This window comes from Neovison vison, chromosome 1 (assembly GCF_020171115.1).
Source record: "Neovison vison isolate M4711 chromosome 1, ASM_NN_V1, whole genome shotgun sequence".
In the NCBI taxonomy this organism is placed as follows: domain Eukaryota; kingdom Metazoa; phylum Chordata; class Mammalia; order Carnivora; family Mustelidae; genus Neogale; species Neogale vison.
The window spans coordinates 283,537,013-283,553,780 of record NC_058091.1 but is presented as its reverse complement, the minus strand read 5'-3'; the positions used below and the strand labels follow the sequence as shown (position 1 = coordinate 283,553,780).

General features: G+C 43.3%; 1 protein-coding gene across 1 annotated transcript in view; it reads left to right on the top strand.

The window, feature by feature from the left end:
• The first annotated feature begins 598 nt into the window (after positions 1-598).
• Positions 599-16,768, top strand: part of GHR (growth hormone receptor) — a 258,493-nt gene continuing 242,323 nt past the window's right edge. Inside the window, exon 1 of the mRNA XM_044232381.1 lies at positions 599-707. The gene's annotated coding sequence lies outside the window, so the exon portion shown is untranslated. The remainder of the gene's footprint in view (positions 708-16,768) is intronic.

Below are 16,768 nucleotides of genomic sequence, written 5' to 3'. Positions count from 1 at the left end.
TTCAGTTGGCTAATCACGCCTTCCAAGCTATCCGGCTCGCTTTTCCCCCCATTCCGGCAGAGAGCTAACTTGAAGCGCTCCTTTGCATTTGTTGGCTGCACTTAATGCTCTTTTAGGTCCTGCCTTCTTTTTGGGAACAGCGGTGGGCGGAGAGGAAGGAAGCGTCCTGCAACGACCAATACTTTCCTCTAGGAGGAGCCGCGCGGCCCAGAAGAGAGTGACACGCACCAACTCCAACTCCTTGGCGGGGAACGCTTCATCCCAGCTCCTCGGAATGCCTGGCCCGGACCGCGCTCCGCGCCTCCGCAGCGGCTCTCGAACCCGTCGCCCCGAACTCCCGCTTCCCCTCGCCGCTGCAGCCCGGGTCGCGGGGGCGGCGGGCCGGGCCCGGCGTGACCCCTGGTGAGCGGCGGCCGCCGTTTCCCACCCATCCCCTCCCGTCCTCCTTTCCCGTTTCACCCCGCCCCCTCCTCCTCCCCAAGCCTGACAGCCCGCGAGCTGCCAAGCAGGGCGCAGCCATGGGAAGAGGAGGCGGTCTAGGGAGCGGCGGCGGCGGCGGCTGGAGCGGCGGCGGCGGCGGCGGCTGCTGCTGAGCCGAGGCGGCGGCGGGGACTCCGGGCTGGGGCCGCGCAGGCCGGAGGCCCCCGCGCCCTCGGCCCCAGCGCGGCAGCGATCCCGCGCTCTCTATCCGGAGGCGAGACTCGGAGGTACTGGAGCGGGGTAGGGCCCTCAGGGAGTCGTGTTCTTCTTTTCCCCCTTTTGTGCCTGGGGCCCTGGGAGTGGACCAGTTGTTTATGAAAGTGGGGCTCTGGCTTATGTATTTAACAGGAATCTTTTTTTTTTCCCCCGGGGGACTTGGAGGTTGGTTATGCTTTCCTCCTCCTCGCGAAGAAGTTGTTTGCGGGCGGGTTGTTGTAACCCGATCCACGCTATGGATGCGCGCGCGCGCGCGTGTGTGTGTGTGTGTGTACCTTGGTGGTGGGCGTCAGGGAGTTGGGGGCGATAGGCGAACCATCCCACGCTGGCGCCTGCTGTGACCAGTGTTTGCGGTGCCTGGAGGGGCTTCCTCTGAAGCCAGTATTGTTAAAGTCCTAAAAGTTTTGCGAGTGCTGCTCTTTGACCACGTCAGCCGGGCTGGGGCAGGAACGGCTGAGGCTGCGGCCGGCGAGCGAGGAGAGGTCCCTGGCGGCGCGGCCGGAGGAGAGGGGAGGTCGTTCGGCTGTGCGCGTCGATACCGCGCGCTCCTCCCCAAAGCGCACCGCCCTCTGAGCGTTTGTGCAGACTGCAGTCACGCTTTGGCACCGGCGGAACTGGGGTTAGTAGAGTCGCGGCCACCGGTCCCCGGGAGCTGGAGTGGGTAGAGACGGCGTGGCGAGCCGAGCACCCTCAGCCCCGGACACAGTCGTGGCTATGAAATCAACCAGGCTCAAAGTTTGGACAGAGCTGCCCGAGGCATGAGAGCTGCGGGTGAGTGGGGGAGCCGCGCGTCTGGGGAGAGGGTGCTGGCGGCGTGCGCAGGGTGCCGGGCAGGGTCACCCACTCGCGGGTGCGTGGGGGAGTCTATTTTGGGGTGAGTGCTTTGTTTATAACCCGAGTGGGGACGCCTCCTCCGGCGTGGCTGCGGGATTTGTTAACCTGGCTCCGGGTGTGTGCGCTGTACGGGTGTACGTGAGCGCTGTGTGTGTGTGTGTGTGTGTGTGTGTGCGCGCGCGCGCGCGCGTGTGTGTGCTCCTGGGGAGGCGTGTCGGCGCCTGAGCCAGTAGGGTGTGCAGGGAGGAGGTGGACGGGAGGAGGAGGCCAGAGAGGTGCCGCCCGCCCGTTTGTGCAGCCTGGAGACCTTGGAAGGGACAGGGAAAGGTAACGGGAGGCCAGAGGGTTGGGAAGTTGCAGGAGTCCTGCAAAGGATTTAAATACCACGGACTCTGAAAACACTAAACCCCTTGCCTTTGAGGAGCTGCGGGCTGGAGGTGGAGGTTCCTGGAACTCTCCTGAGACTTGGGATCGAGGACGACGGTTTTATGACATGGGTGTATGTGTAGGTACAGAACCCTGGAGGTCCAGATCCAAGTTGGAGCTGCAGGTCTGAGATTCCCGAGGTGGCGCTGTGCACAGTCCAGAAACTAGATGGTCTCTGGGGTGTTTACCTTTATAATCCCTGGCACGTGTGCCTGGAAAGGCACTCACCTTTCTCCATACATGTTGTGGCAGCTGTGCCGTGGGCAATTGGTGTTCTAGGCTAGTTTCCACCTGGGTCACCCTGCAAGTCCTTTTTTCTGGGGGTGCCAAGGTATATAGACCTTGGAGGTAATTAGTGTGAAATATTTTCCAGAAATTAAAATGCTGGATAGAAGCAAAATAAAATGATTTAGTATACAGGATTGTTGGTTCCGTCTTTTCTGTGATTGGGGATGCTGTTTCCTTTTGAGAAGAACTTGGTGCTCCCATATTAGATTCCAAGGGGTCTCTGGTTATTTATAGTTTTTCTTCAGATGGACTTCAGATGCTGGAAGGATGTGTTTTCACGCAGAGACCCCTAGAAAACATTATTTGTAGTTTAAGTACGGCTCATCCTTTTTCTCCTTCCACCCTTGTAAACTTCTTGATTCACATACGTCTAAGGGAAGTGGTGAGTCAACATTCGGTTTTTCATTTGGAGTAAATATATCACAGTGAAATTATAGTTTTGGTCAGCTGAATGAGATGGAAAGCTGATACTTAATAGGCAAAGGTGTGAAATGAAAGTCTATAAATGTAGTGACAAAGCCATGACTTTCCAGTGCATTTTTTTTTTCAAACTGAGCATAACTCTGCCTTGCAAATATTTGTTCTAGGCAGAGTTTGGGGCTGTGTTTTTTCTATTATTAGTGCATAAACAGCAGACTCCACATCATAAACCACTTAAAATGAATACTAGGCATCTTCTCTATGCTCTCTGGTGCTTGTGTTGAACAGATGTTTAAGGTGCTTGGTTACCTCTGGGATTATCATGTGGAGTATTTCATTAGGTCAGGACATAATGTTTATAGCATAATGTAATAAATGGAGCCCCAGTTGCAGCGTACTTCTGCCAAGTGCATGAAATACCCCAGTATGGAAACAAATCTTGAAGTTGGTCCAACTTGGCGAGTTTTTTGGCTATCTTCGAGTAAGCATTGTTAATGTAAAGGTAAATCTGAGTGATACAGTGAGAATGTGGCACAGCAAATTGTTTAACTTAGAAAAACAGGCATGGGTTATATTGATTAAATTTGCTAACCTGAAGATTAAACTTCTCTGGTCACTCCACTGGTAAATTGCACAGTAATGGGGACTTGGTTTAGTTTAGAGAACAGTTAAAAAGTATGTCAATAATGAAAATAACTTAGGGTGTTCACATGTGTCCATAAAACCCTCACCTTTTTTTTTTTCTTTTTAAAGAGAAAACCCTATAATCTCTGTGGTAATGATTTAAATAATAAGAGATTTCAACTCATCCAGTCACTTTCTGAGCGTTGAATTGGTAAGAATGGAAGCTTGGTAAGGCTTTCGAGTCAGCCGTCTGCTCATTGTGTAAACAAAGAATGAGGGTATCTTTTTGGCAAGGGATTTTTTTTTCAACCTTGAATGGTATAATGTTAATAACGTGCCCAATAAAATGGTTGAAGAGTATGGTAACCAATTTAAGAGGTACCTAGCAGATGCATGAACGTGCACCTCAGCAGCCCTTTCTGTAAATGAGGCAGCCCACCTCTTCTTGAAAATAATCAGCTGGGAATCTTGCTTCCTCGCTGGCCAGTCCATTCGAGAAGAGATTCATTATTAGAATGTTCTGCTTTGCACTAAATCAACATTTTGTTGTACCTATTGACCTACTGTTCAGTTGCTGGGGCAACACACAATAATCTAATCTCTCTTCCCTTTAAGTGCTATATTTGAAAACAAACATTATGCCCCTTCTTCCTGAGTTATTATTATTTTTTCTTATCTTTGGAGCTCTTCTCACCCACAGTGGGGTCCTACCCTTCCCTCCCCTGGCAACATGCCCCAGAGTCTACATTCGCCACATCCCTCGTCATGTTTGTCACCTAAAACTCAGATGTGAAATCCTTAGTTCTGGACTTTCTGCATCTGTTCAGGCTGCTTAATATTCATGAGCTATTTTAACCATCTCATTACACAGTTCACTAATTTCAAAGCTGTAAACAAGATACCAACTTACTCTTTTTAGATTAGTCATCCACAGTCAAGACATTTTATAATCTTTCAGAATATTTTTCATGTTACCTGTACTGCAGTAACAAAAAAATTTTTTTTGTCATGCCTGAATGTCCTATTTATCTATGGAAGGTGCAATACAGTGAAGTCCGTATAATCCTACTACTTAATTTTCCCCTATCAAAGGAACACTAAGCCAAAAAAAGAAAAAAAAAAAAACCCAGATGTAGAATGTTCTGCAGACAAGCAAATTGAATATCACAGACAGGTAGGGACCACGAGGTATTCTTTTCCTGGAGCTTATTGTGTCTGCTTCCACAAGCATGAGTCAGTCCTAGCAATCAGGCATTTACTGAAGGCTCATCCTCTCCAAGTCTCAAAGAATATGCCGTCTGGCACTAAATGAGGTGACAGTACATCTGACAGAAATGCTTCCTCAGGCGACTGGGATTGAAGATGTATACACAGGACATGACTGAGTCAATAGCCCATTCTTCTGGAGGTCAATGGCTCATCATGTCGCAGGCAATTCAGAAGCACACATATTACTGCGTTGGTTCTAAGACAGGTTCTTGCCTCCTGTTGTGTGTTTGGATCCAAGTCAGACAAAGGCTGTGGTGGTTTTCACTGACCAAGTTCTAGCCTTCTTGGAGGAAAGAAGCAAAGCTGGTATATACAAGGGGGGGCGGTGGGGATGTGGGGGGAGGGAGGGTGTGGTTCGAAGACAAACAGCTTTGGGGCCCCTTGGACCTCCGTCTGAATTTGAGCTTTACCACCAACGTGCGTGTTAGCTACTCTGAGACTCACTTTTCTCCTTGGTGAAAATTATGATGCTTAACACCCAGGACTGAGGTATTGACACATAGCCCCTGTAGCATTTATGGCCTCTACTGCTCATTAGACACCTGCCCGATACGATGGATTGCCCTTTTATGTGCCTGTCTGGGGCTTCCCAGCTAAGTTATGTTTCCCCAGCTACCAGCTGAGAATTTGCCACAGCTGAGAATCTTCTGTCTTCTTGCAAGAAATGTTTATGGTTGATGATGATGACGATGTTGTTTTTTTCTCAGCAAGGCTGAACGTGAAAGAAAGAGCCGTTTTTCCTGGCATAGAGAGAAAACCAACCTGTGATATGGACTGACATCTGGGTCTACCAGAAGGTCTTCCTGTGCACGTGGACTTTTAGTCAGAGCAAGGGGCCAGTGACAGTCCGTGCCCTTTGATGACGTTGTTCATGCTGCCCCCCTTGTATGTGTGTGTTTGCAGTGAGATTCCTCACTTATCCCCTTGCATTATGATCCCCATCTCTATCACATTTGCTTCTGAACTTTATTCTGTTCTCTTAGAAAAGAAGGAAATAATCAATGATAAAGTGCCTATTTTTTTTTTAAGTTCAAAAATTCATTTCACAACTCTCTACCTTCTATCCATCCCCCACTCTCTAGGGAAAAAAAGTTATGGCAGACCCACTGACAAGTACTTAGACATGTAATTTCCAAACCAAAGTTCTACTTTGATATAAGAAGCCCTGAAGTCAGGATGGCATAATATGAAACCATAGTAAAGTTGGTGTTAGGGAACTTGGGTCCCCTTGAGCTCTGCCACCTGCGGGCTTGTAATTTTTGTTAACTATTGAACTTCCCTGAGCTTCGTATTTCTTACATGTCAGTAACAGAGAACAAAAACAAAAGCGAGGAATAAACAAGATGTCCTTTTAGGATTCTTTGGGAGGCCACGATTTGAGTTCATTTAATTATTGAATTTCTCTTTTCTCTCAACGCCTTTGGGACTTCAACTGAAACTTTCTAAGAACACCTATTTCATTTGTTTTCAGTTTTCTGGTCTGTTTTTCCATATCGGTCTTCCTTGCTAGGAACAGTTCTCAAAACGGGAAATAGATTTTATTCATTTTTATGTTTTCCCACTTTTTGCTGAAAGCTTGTAAACACGGCAGTCATAAAAAAGTGTTAGTCTAATTAACACGGAGTGCTTTGGATAGTCAAACTCTAATTCAGAGCATTTATTTAACAAGCTATAACAATTTTCAATATAAGCATCAAGAAATAGTGTGTGCTTTTCTTATTCTCCCACTGTTAATATTTTTAATCAGTTAAGTAAAACCAGTAAAAGCGTAATCAGGGCTGTGCTTCCTGAAACAATACCAGCTCATCATGGTCCAAAGCAGAAAGTTTTGGGGAAGCAGGTTTTTTTCGTTGTTTGTTGTTGTTTGCTGTTGTTTGTTGTTGTTTTCGCTTTAAGGGAAAGACAATTCTGTGAGGTTTACCAGACTCTTAAAAGGACAGAAGGGATCCTTGTTTAGTTTCAACTTATTTCTTCAGTCAGTGCTTTTCACTACCTTTTAATAGAGGCAAATGAAGCCTTAGGTCAGGAACCAATTTTCCCAAATAATGGTTCATAAGAAGGCTGTGATTTTCTCAGAAATTGTTGGGCTGTGTTTTTTTAATTAGCATCTAAACCTACCTTCAAATGCTCCATTTCAAAATCAGTAGATAATTTCTCCTACAGAGTTCTTAAAACTTCCAGATGTGTGTACTGCTTTGATTAGGCATCACTTCTTTTGTGACGGACAAGACTTCAGTCAGTTTTCTTTAGAATAATACCATTATAATCCCAATGAATTATACTTCTTAGATTGTGAATTTGTTTAAACATAAACAAGTCTATCTCCAGCTGGCTGGGCTTCTAAGTGAAAAGGATATCCCAGGGAAGATGCTCACTTCACGGAGACTTGACACAGGTGGCGGAGAATACTCTGAGAGAGCCTCGTTCAGCCCTAGAACACCAGAGGAGTTTGCAGATGGAATAGGCGCTGATATGTTCTTACTTATGGTGGACGGCCTGCTGGGCTAGACATTTGCTCTAGTAACTCCTCCTTGATTATTTCCTCAGTTGTTTACAAAATTAAATTTTTAAAGTATATTACTTAAAAACTTGAAAGAACTAAGGGAACTCTGTTCCTACCATAAAGTCAGTGGTCCAAAGGAAAATTCATTTTTTTCTTTCTTAAGAAATGTACTTTATTATATAGTAGGCACCGTAGCTATCTTTTTTCCTTTGGGTTGCTGTACCAAAAAAAAAAGTAGAATGTGGCCATTACAAAATAGACATCCAGAGTTCTCTCCCCACGTGCTTATTGAAACAAAAGGTGCTACCAGTGATGCACTAAATGGTTCATCTCAACTTTGGCGATGGCTGGTCATAAGCTTCCTCCGGTCTTCCAGTTCTGACTGCCCCTGGCCAGGCAGCCTTTGTCCCTGGTCAGGATGATGACCTGGGATCCTAATTCACCCTATTTGCTGCTTCTTCAGACACCTGCAAGCTACGTTATTGTTATCCCAGAAAACCTCAATTTGGCAAAGCAAAGTGAAAAACGGTCTTGGAAAGCCAATGCGAATGATAAATTATGAAAAGAGTACTGAAGACAGAGCCCCGACGGCGGCTTCTTGCCCTAGGGGTAGAAGAAGATTCCAGAATCCTTGGGCAAGATGATGATGAATGAAGAAAAGATACCACTTTGATGCCTTGCAAGTCAGAAAGATTACAGAAAGTGGAGCGAGAGTGAAGAGGAATGATTTCTTTTATATTAGCTCTCAGCATAGCGTCTTATTTCCTTTAGAGACATTGGCACAAAGGTGCTTTGCTTGTCATAGAAAAGTTGTTTAATAAATATTTTTTCATGACCTTAGTTTGGCGTTAAACAGAGAAATGGAAGTGTTGATAAGATGGATGTGGCGAGCTGGGGGCTGGGGTTGGAGAAGGATCTGGATGGAGTCAGGTACTGAGGAGAATCTAAGCTCGAAATGCAAATTTGGTATTATTCTCCTTAAATTAGTGATAACACCACTTGATTATCAGATTTCTCATATGGATCCTGTTCAGGGTTTGGCAAAGTCAAGAAGTTTTTAGTACCTGAAACAAGATGGAGACATATTGAAATTTTTTTCCGTGGGACTTAGTGGGCTTTGGGAGATACCCAGTTTGCCAGCTCTGAGTATGTCCCTCATCAAAGAGCAGACAATTTTAATTCTCTTTGCCTTTGTCCTACAAACTTTTTAGTGTGTTTATTCCTTATAGTACATGTAGGGTATGTGAGAATTAGGAAAGTCATCTGAAAAGTACTTTGAAAACTACTTGGGAAAAGATGCTGAATAAATAAAATTTTTTATTAGCCTGCAGGATGTAAGTTTGGCCAAGCTAGTGGTATTTTTGGGATCACTGTGAAAAATCAAAGACAGAACACATATTTATTGAGTCATTACTGTGTTCCCAGGAATGTGCTAGACACTCTGGGGAATATAAAAGTAGTATAAGACATGACCCTTGACTTTGGGAGCTAGCACTCAAGCTAGGAAGGCAACACTAATAATGTTTGTTGTGCGATTAAGGAACAGTAGACAATTATACAATTTAGTGAAAAATTCAATTACAGACCGCAAATGCTATATTTATTTTGAGAGAAGGGAGATCTGTTTGGGCTGAAGTATTTGGGGCAAGAGCTTATGGGCAAAGTGGCTTCTGAGCCAGTACTTTAAATATGGTTTTTTGTTTTGTTTTGTTTTGTTTTGTTTTTTGATTTTTTGATAGCTCGATGTTTTGTGTGAGAAGGTTAGGAATTGAGCACCAGGAGACATATCTGGAGCTCACTGGGGCTCAAGGGAGTAGGGAGGGTGGACCAGGCAGTGGATTTGTTTTACACTAGAAGGCTTCTTCATTGCTTATCATTAATGCTGTGTATACATCTCTCCTTAAGGTGGGACTATTGGGATGGCCACCCTAAACCTAGTCCTTGCTGGAAGGAAGGGGGTGACTGTTGCAGAATGCTTCTGCATACTTATCTTATATGAACATTATATAAATTCAATTTGAAAATTTCTTTAATACTATTCCAGGAGATCAATAAAAGATACCAACAGTATGGCTTCTTTTCAAGAACATGATCTTAATTGGACCCTGCAATGGTAGAATTGGCCTGTAATTCCCTCCTTTACCACCACTTCCCTGCCACATGCTATTAGGACAGTTTTGGCCCAGTAGTTAGAGGGCCTTATGGAACTTGCAATCATCCATCAGTGTTTCTCAACAAAGGCACTGACTCTCGGCTAGGCTGTGCCTAGGGGTATTTGGAAATATGATTGTTACAGGGACTAAAAAAAGTTCTAGACAGAAGACGTGAATAGACATTTTTCCCCAGAAGATATCCAGATGGCCAACAGACACATGAAAAGATGCTCAACATCTCTGATCATCAGGGAAAGGCAAATCAAAACGGCAATGAGAGATCACCTCACACCTGTCAGGGTGGCTAATATCAACAACACAAGAAACAGCAAGTAGGGATGTGGAGAAAAGGGAACCCTCTTGCACTGCTGGTGGGAATGCACACTGGTGCAGTCACTGTGGGAAACAGTATGGAGGTTCCCCAAAAAGTTAAAAATAGATCTACCCTGCAACCCAGCGATTGCACTGCTTGGTATTTACCCAAAGAATATAAAAACGCTAGTTCAAAGGGACACATATACCTGAGGTCTGTAGCAGCACTGTCTACAATAGCCAAATTATGGAAACAGCCCAAGGATCCATCGACTGATAAGTGGATAAAGAAGATGTGAGGTTTATCTATGTATTTATATATCTGGATATTTAATGGATTATTATTTAGCCATTTGCAAAGACCTGGAGGGAGCTAGAGAGTATTATGCATTATGCTCAGTGAAATAAGTCAAAGACAGATATATGATTTCACTCGCGTGTGGAGTTTAAACAACAAAACAATTGAGGAAAGAGGGAAAAGAAGAGAAAGAGAAGGAAACCAAGAAACAGACTCTTAACTATAGAGAACAGTCTGGTGGTTACCAGAGGGGAGGTGGGTCGGGATTAAGGAGGAAGCGGGCTTGTGATGCGCACCAGGTATTGTATGGAAGTGTTGAGTCCCGGTGTTGTTGAAACTAGTATAACACTGTATGTTAACTGGAATTTTTAAAAAAGGAATTACAGGCTTTTTTAGCACTCAGAGTCAAGGGTGCTTAATTTCTGTAATGCCAGGAGCAGCCCTACAAATGGAAGAATTACATGTCTTCAAACACCAGTGGACTGCTGCTGAAAACTGATCCTTATTTTATTTATAGGTGAGGAATGGGAGTCACTGAGAAGTGACAAGATTTCTCTAGGATTAAATCTCCACCACGACAGTGACAGGTTTATAACCCACCTTGTCTAGCATTCTTTCCAGGACTTTCTGCTGAACCACATTGCCACCCACAAGCATTGACTTTAACCATAGAAAAGTGTGTTATTTACTTCTGTCGTCCATATGTGAGGCTGACAGTTAGCTGTGTTAACTACCTGAGTGGGTGGGTTGAGAACCGAGGCAAATGACACCTGACTAGTTCTTTTCACTGGGAACACATTGAGACTTGCCTGTGAATCAGGGCCAGCAGATGCCCTCTAACCCGTCAGCCACTGTGATAGTTTACAGATAGGTCAGCATTCTGGAAAGGGGATGGAACAGGCTTTGAAATCACACAATCTGAGCTTGTCTGATGGGGTCTGAAGCCAGCTTTGCCCTTTTCTACCTTTACGTCTCTCAGCAAGTTAATTAAGCTCTCTGAGCTTTATCTGCAAAATGGGGATACTGATTCTTACATTACAAAGCTGTTGTATGAACATTGGGGTACATGTACCCCTTCTTTTCACTATTTCTATATCTTTGGGTTAAATACCTAGTAGCACAATTGGCGGGTCATCGGGTAGCTCCACATAGCCAAACTGGAAGGAGCTGAGATGTCCTTCAACAGACGAATGGATAAAGAAGATGTGGTCCATATATACAATGGAATATTACTCAGCCATCAGAAGGGATGAATATCCACTATTTGCACCCATGTGGGTGGAGCTGGAGGGGATTATGCTAAGTGAAATAAGTGAAGCAGAGAAAGACAACTATCATATGGTTTCACTCATATGTGGAACATAAGGGATGCACAGAGGACCGTAGGGGGAGGGAGGGAAATCTGAAAGGGGGAAAATCAGAGAGGGAGATGACCCATGAGAGACTTTGGACCCTGGGAAACAAACTGAGGGTTTCAGATGGACAGGAGTGGGAGGGAGGGGGATCTGGGGAATGGGTATTAAGGAGGGCATGTGTTGTGATGAGCATTGGGTGTTAAATGCAAGTAATGAATCACTGAACACTACATCAGAAACAAATGATGTACTATATGGTGGCTAATTGAACATAATAAAAAAAAAAGAGAGAGAGAGAAAAAAGAAAAAAACCAAGCTGTTGTAGTGTAAGTAAGTCAAAACAATGACTGGCCCATGTTGGATGCTGCAGAAAGAGAAGACTTCTGTGCGCACCCTTCTGAGAGGCTGTGTGCCCAGGGACTTGATACCTTTACCCATAAAAGATCGCTTGATATCAACTACTGCTTTTCCCCCCCTCTTCTCCTTTCCCCAGTCACCCAAATTTAGGGCTTCAATGAGTCCTTGAAGTGTTTCTTTTTTTGAACTATTGAAATATCCCTCCTTCAGAAGAGTACTACTGGCCAGAGATTAGTTTCTCTAATCCCGGCTTCCCTGGCAGTGTGCCTAGACTATTACCCCGCAACAGAAATGACATGTACACCCACATCAGTTACTGGTGGCTTCTGAAACTTGGATTTGAAAGTCAATATTAAATTATTTCTGGATATATGTGTTTGTCAGGGAGATTTCTGCCAGTGTTGGAAGACCCTCATTAGGCAAGGTGATACTGTCAGGGAGAATTGAAGGTTGGCCAGTTGGAGGGGTCGTGTTGTGGTAAAAGGTCCTTGTGGGTAAAGAACAGCCTATGGTGATGTGGTACAAGATACAAGAACCTGGAGGAATGCACACAAAATCCTGAGGGTGTTTCAGTCCTTGACTTTGAGGAAATATCCAGACTTTGACAGACTCTAGGTCCACACTTTCCCATTGTTGGCACCTCCAAAAAGGTAAAATGATGATTCTCCTACAGATATAAAATGAACAGATGTAAAAATCATACGGATATTAATTAATGAAGTAACTTGAAAAAATATTCTAGCCACTTCAAAGGAGAACTCAGAGAACCACAAATGTATATAAAGGAATATTGAAGAGAATTTCAGAATCCAATCTGTCCATTCTTAGGACAGTAATCGATTACATTGCAATGGACACAACTGACTTGCACCGCATGGGCAAAAATTATTTTTATGGCTCATTTCTGTAAGTTAACTTCTGACTCCTCCAAGTGAAAAATAGCCTCCTCCAAGACAAAGGCTTTGATCCCCATAGGATCAGCTAATCCCCGGGGGCCTCAGCATTCCATTGAAAGGATATTCAGTAACCTTTCTCATTTCTAAGTCAGAGGTTTTCCTTATACCTTTATGATTCCACTAGCCCATTCCTGCTCGACCCCCTCTAATTTGCTGATGAATATTTGGGGAAGTGGAATTCCTGTGGCCTTTGGGATTCTCCATCTTTCCGAAATATATGCTTTATTTTTAAAAACTCTTTATTATGGGAAATTTTAAGTACATACAAAATAAAGAGAATAGTATTTCGAGCCTCAGGGACCCATTCCTCTTCAGCTTCTTTTTAAAACATTTTTAAAAATTTATTTAATTTATTTAAATTCAACTAGCCAGCTTATTAATTTCATTAGTTTCAGATGTAGTGTTTAGTAATTTATCAGTTTCGTCTTCTAGAGTCATCAGCATTTTGCCAATTTTGTTTCATCTTTCCATGCTGCTGCTGTCCCCAAGTACTTTAAAGTGATCCCCAGACATCTTGTCTTTTTGTTTGTAAATATAAGTACTTTAGCATGCATATCTATCAAGTAAGCCTCCTATTTTCTGGTGACTATAGAGTCTGTGTTTTATGGGCAAAGAGAGAGAATACTTTATGCGAGAACTCTGTACTCTTCAGGCCTGACTTTGTGTTATGTTGGTGGGGGAGACCCAACAAAGTAAAATCAGTGTGTGTGTGTGTGTGTGTGTGTATCTATCTTCAGAGGATGCTTTCTCTCTTGTCATTCAGGCCCCAGCTCAAATGTCACCTTCTCAGAAAGGACAGGACCCCTCTGATCCCAGTCTAATAGAGTAACCTTCCCCCAGTGAGGTCATTCTACATATGATCTTGTTTTGTTTTGACATCACTTACCACTTATCATTATATGGTATTACCTTGTTTATTAATTTGTTTTCCTGTTGTTTGTCCATTTCCACCAACAAAATACAAATTTTATAGTAGGAATCTTTTTGTCTTGATCACTTTATATCCCATATAAAATCCTTAGTTACTTTTGGTTAAATACATGAATGAATGCCTTTTAGTAGTTAATCGAAGCTTTTTAGCATTCTTCCAAACATTTCTCTTTCACACATCCAAAAATGTGTGGCTATCATGTGCTAGTTCCTAGCATATTTATAATTTGGTGACTTTCCTCATGCTATGGAGTGAGGCGTTCTTTCCAGGGACCAAAGATAATCCAGGACAGCTATACTATCTCCCTATAAATTACCTTAGCACCGATATATCGAGTAGCCACTTTGTCAGTAGATACAATTAACAATAATGTTTTGGTTTGGATTTCTCCCAGAAGCAGACTGTAAGATAAGAATGCAGGTAAAAGTTTATTTAGGAAAGTGAAATAAGAAAGGGAAAGGAGCCAATGAAGGCAAATTCCTTTGGCAACTGGAGTTTCTTATTTTCCCAGAGAGACTTTGGGAGCCCAGGCAAATATATCTCAGAGTCCTCTCATTCCAGGATTCAAAGGTCTGAATAGTCAGTCACCCACCAGCTTCCACCAGACATCAGTTCCTGGTCATTCATGCTGGGGAGGGCAAAGCATTTAGTCTTCAGATAAGAAAGAACTCTCAGGAAAAGAAACACCTGGTGCTAGCAGTTAGGAATTAGGGCAAAGTAGAGGTGAGGGGATGTGGCTGGGAAGGGGGCAGGCAACTTACACTGAATAATATAGTGTGATATTTTTCAAATATACTTTTTATTTGGACTAATTTCAGGTTAACAGAAATTTGCAAAGAAAAATTGTAGAGTTCCGGAATATTCCTTGCCCATTTCCCCCTAATGTTAATTCCCATAACCCTGGCATATTTATCAAAACTAAGAAACAAATATTAGTACCAAACTTTTAACTAAAGTCCAGACTTTATTCACATTTTGTTTCAACTAAGGTACTTATTCTATTCCAGGATTTAATTCAGAATTTCACATTGCATTTAGATTTACACTATTTTTTTTTTAAGATTTTATTTATTTATTTGTGAGAGAGAGAGCGAGCACAGGCAGACAGAGAGGCAGGCAGAGGCAGAGGGAGAAGCAGGCTCCCTGCCGAGCAAGGAGCCCGATGTGGGACTCGATCCCAGGACGCTGGGATCATGACCTGAGCTGAAGGCAGCTGCTTAACCAACTGAGCCACCCAGGCGTCCCAGTTTTACACTTTTTATTTTATTTTTTATTTTTATTATTTTTTAGGGGGGCAGAAGGGCAGAGGGAGAGAGAGAATCTGAAGAATCTCTGTGCTGGGCGGGGACCCAGTATTGGGGCTCAGTCTCACAACCCTGAAATCATGACCTGAACCAAAATCCAGAGTCCTATGCTTAACTGCCTGGGCTGCCCAGGTGCCCCTACGATATTTAAATACTGCGCATACACTCTGGTATTAGGGCCTTCTCATGTTGAAGTAGTCTTTGTAACTATAATGGTTAAGCTTTGTAACTATAATGGTTAAGTGAAAAATACGATGACATGGACAACATCCAATATCATATTAGACAAGGTTATGTTCTCAAAACAAATGTATCAAAACAACAATAAGAACAAAACTGTATTCCATCGACCTATGTGTAGCTTAGTCTCCATCAGTTAGCTGAGAAATACCCATAATGGTGTGATGACTTGGAGGAAATTGGATTTTCAGCATGTATCCTGATCATTAAATGTGGAGGAGGACCCCCGAATCAGACATGATCCAGCCTTTCCAGTGTGCCCCACATTGTGTGTGCATGTTGTAGTTAATTCTGCTGACTGAATCACGGAGCCTTGAGACTGTTGGACTCGGGGCAGCTAAGCTCCTTGTCCCAGGCTCTGCAGGTGGTAAATGACACCACTGAGATGAAAAACATGTCTTCTGCCTTCAGAGCCTACACCCTTACTCCTCGGTATTCAGTTTCTACCATTCTTCTCTGCTTGCCTAGCACTGCCGGGTGCCATTCTCCTATGCATGTGGTCTTCCACAAGTCTGTATTCCCAAACCACAGTGGATATGGGTGCATGGTGTATTTCAGAGTCAGCTGGCTGAAGCATCAGCCTGGGATCTGTGAATTTTTTCAAAGCCTACCTAACAATTGTGAAACCTGTTCTCTTGATAGCCACATACATTGACCGCAGCAGAGCTCTGCAGAAAGTCACCCATACTCCAATAATGAAGTTTGATATAGGGCTAGTAACAGGTTTGGAAGCAAGCATCTCTAAAGAGTGGGCATTGATGTTGTGTAATAACTAAAATATTGTATTATCCTACAATGTGTTTGAGTTTGGAGAGTTGACCTCCATTTCTCTGTCTTTCCATAATTAGGGTTTTTTTTTTGTTTGTTTGTTTTTTAGTGTTATATCAGGGATATGGCACATTCAGTGAAATATTTGACTAATCTTTATACTTGCAGTGGCCCAACTGAAAATTTGTCTAGGCTGTCTTAGAACACAGGACATGAAATCCAGAAGGAAAAATTCTTATAAATTATTTGGGCTTTGACTCTGGGAAGATAAACAACATGAGTATCTGAGCTAACCAATGCTGAAATTTCTCTAACCTCTAATTCTACATTCAGAAAAGAATATGCTTTAAGGGTTTTTGTTTATTTTTACTTTGATTACAAGTTGTTGGAAGCCTAGAGTTAGTATCTAATAACACAATCTGTGTAAAACACAAATTATTGGCTCACTATGAAATCTGACTTCTAAGAAGATGCAAAGGGACAATCATGTAAAAATGGGCTCTTTTTTTTTTTTTAAGAAGAAATAAGCGGGGGTTGACCGAACAGTAATCCCTTCAGGCTCTAATGTTTAGAGAATTGCACGTTTTTGAAGGAGAAAAAACATGATCTTTCAGGACCTGTGTGTCAGACTGTTTTCTTGACTTAAATGGCTGCTTTAAGTTGGCATGGGTTTATGTGATGGGTTATGTGGCATGTGACCTTTGACCCTCTGTATACGCAATTACAGGCATAGTCTGTTCATGCAGGTTGGCCCGCTGAACTCAACCAGCTCCCCCCGGCTCTCGGGGTCTCCGGAAGAGTGGGTCAGGCCGGCTGCACCACAAGCCTCCACCCCTGCAAGATGCCAGGCTTTGACACACTGAAAAAGTTGAACTTGAAGAAACTGCCTCTCTTCTTTAAAAGAGCAAGCCCTCAAAAATGTTTTTAACACCTTATCAATTTTCTTAGGTGGAATCTGCTTTTCTGACTGCTTCTTTTTGCAAAGCCCTCCGATTACTAGAAGGAAAATCTCATTAGCTGTTATATGTACACGT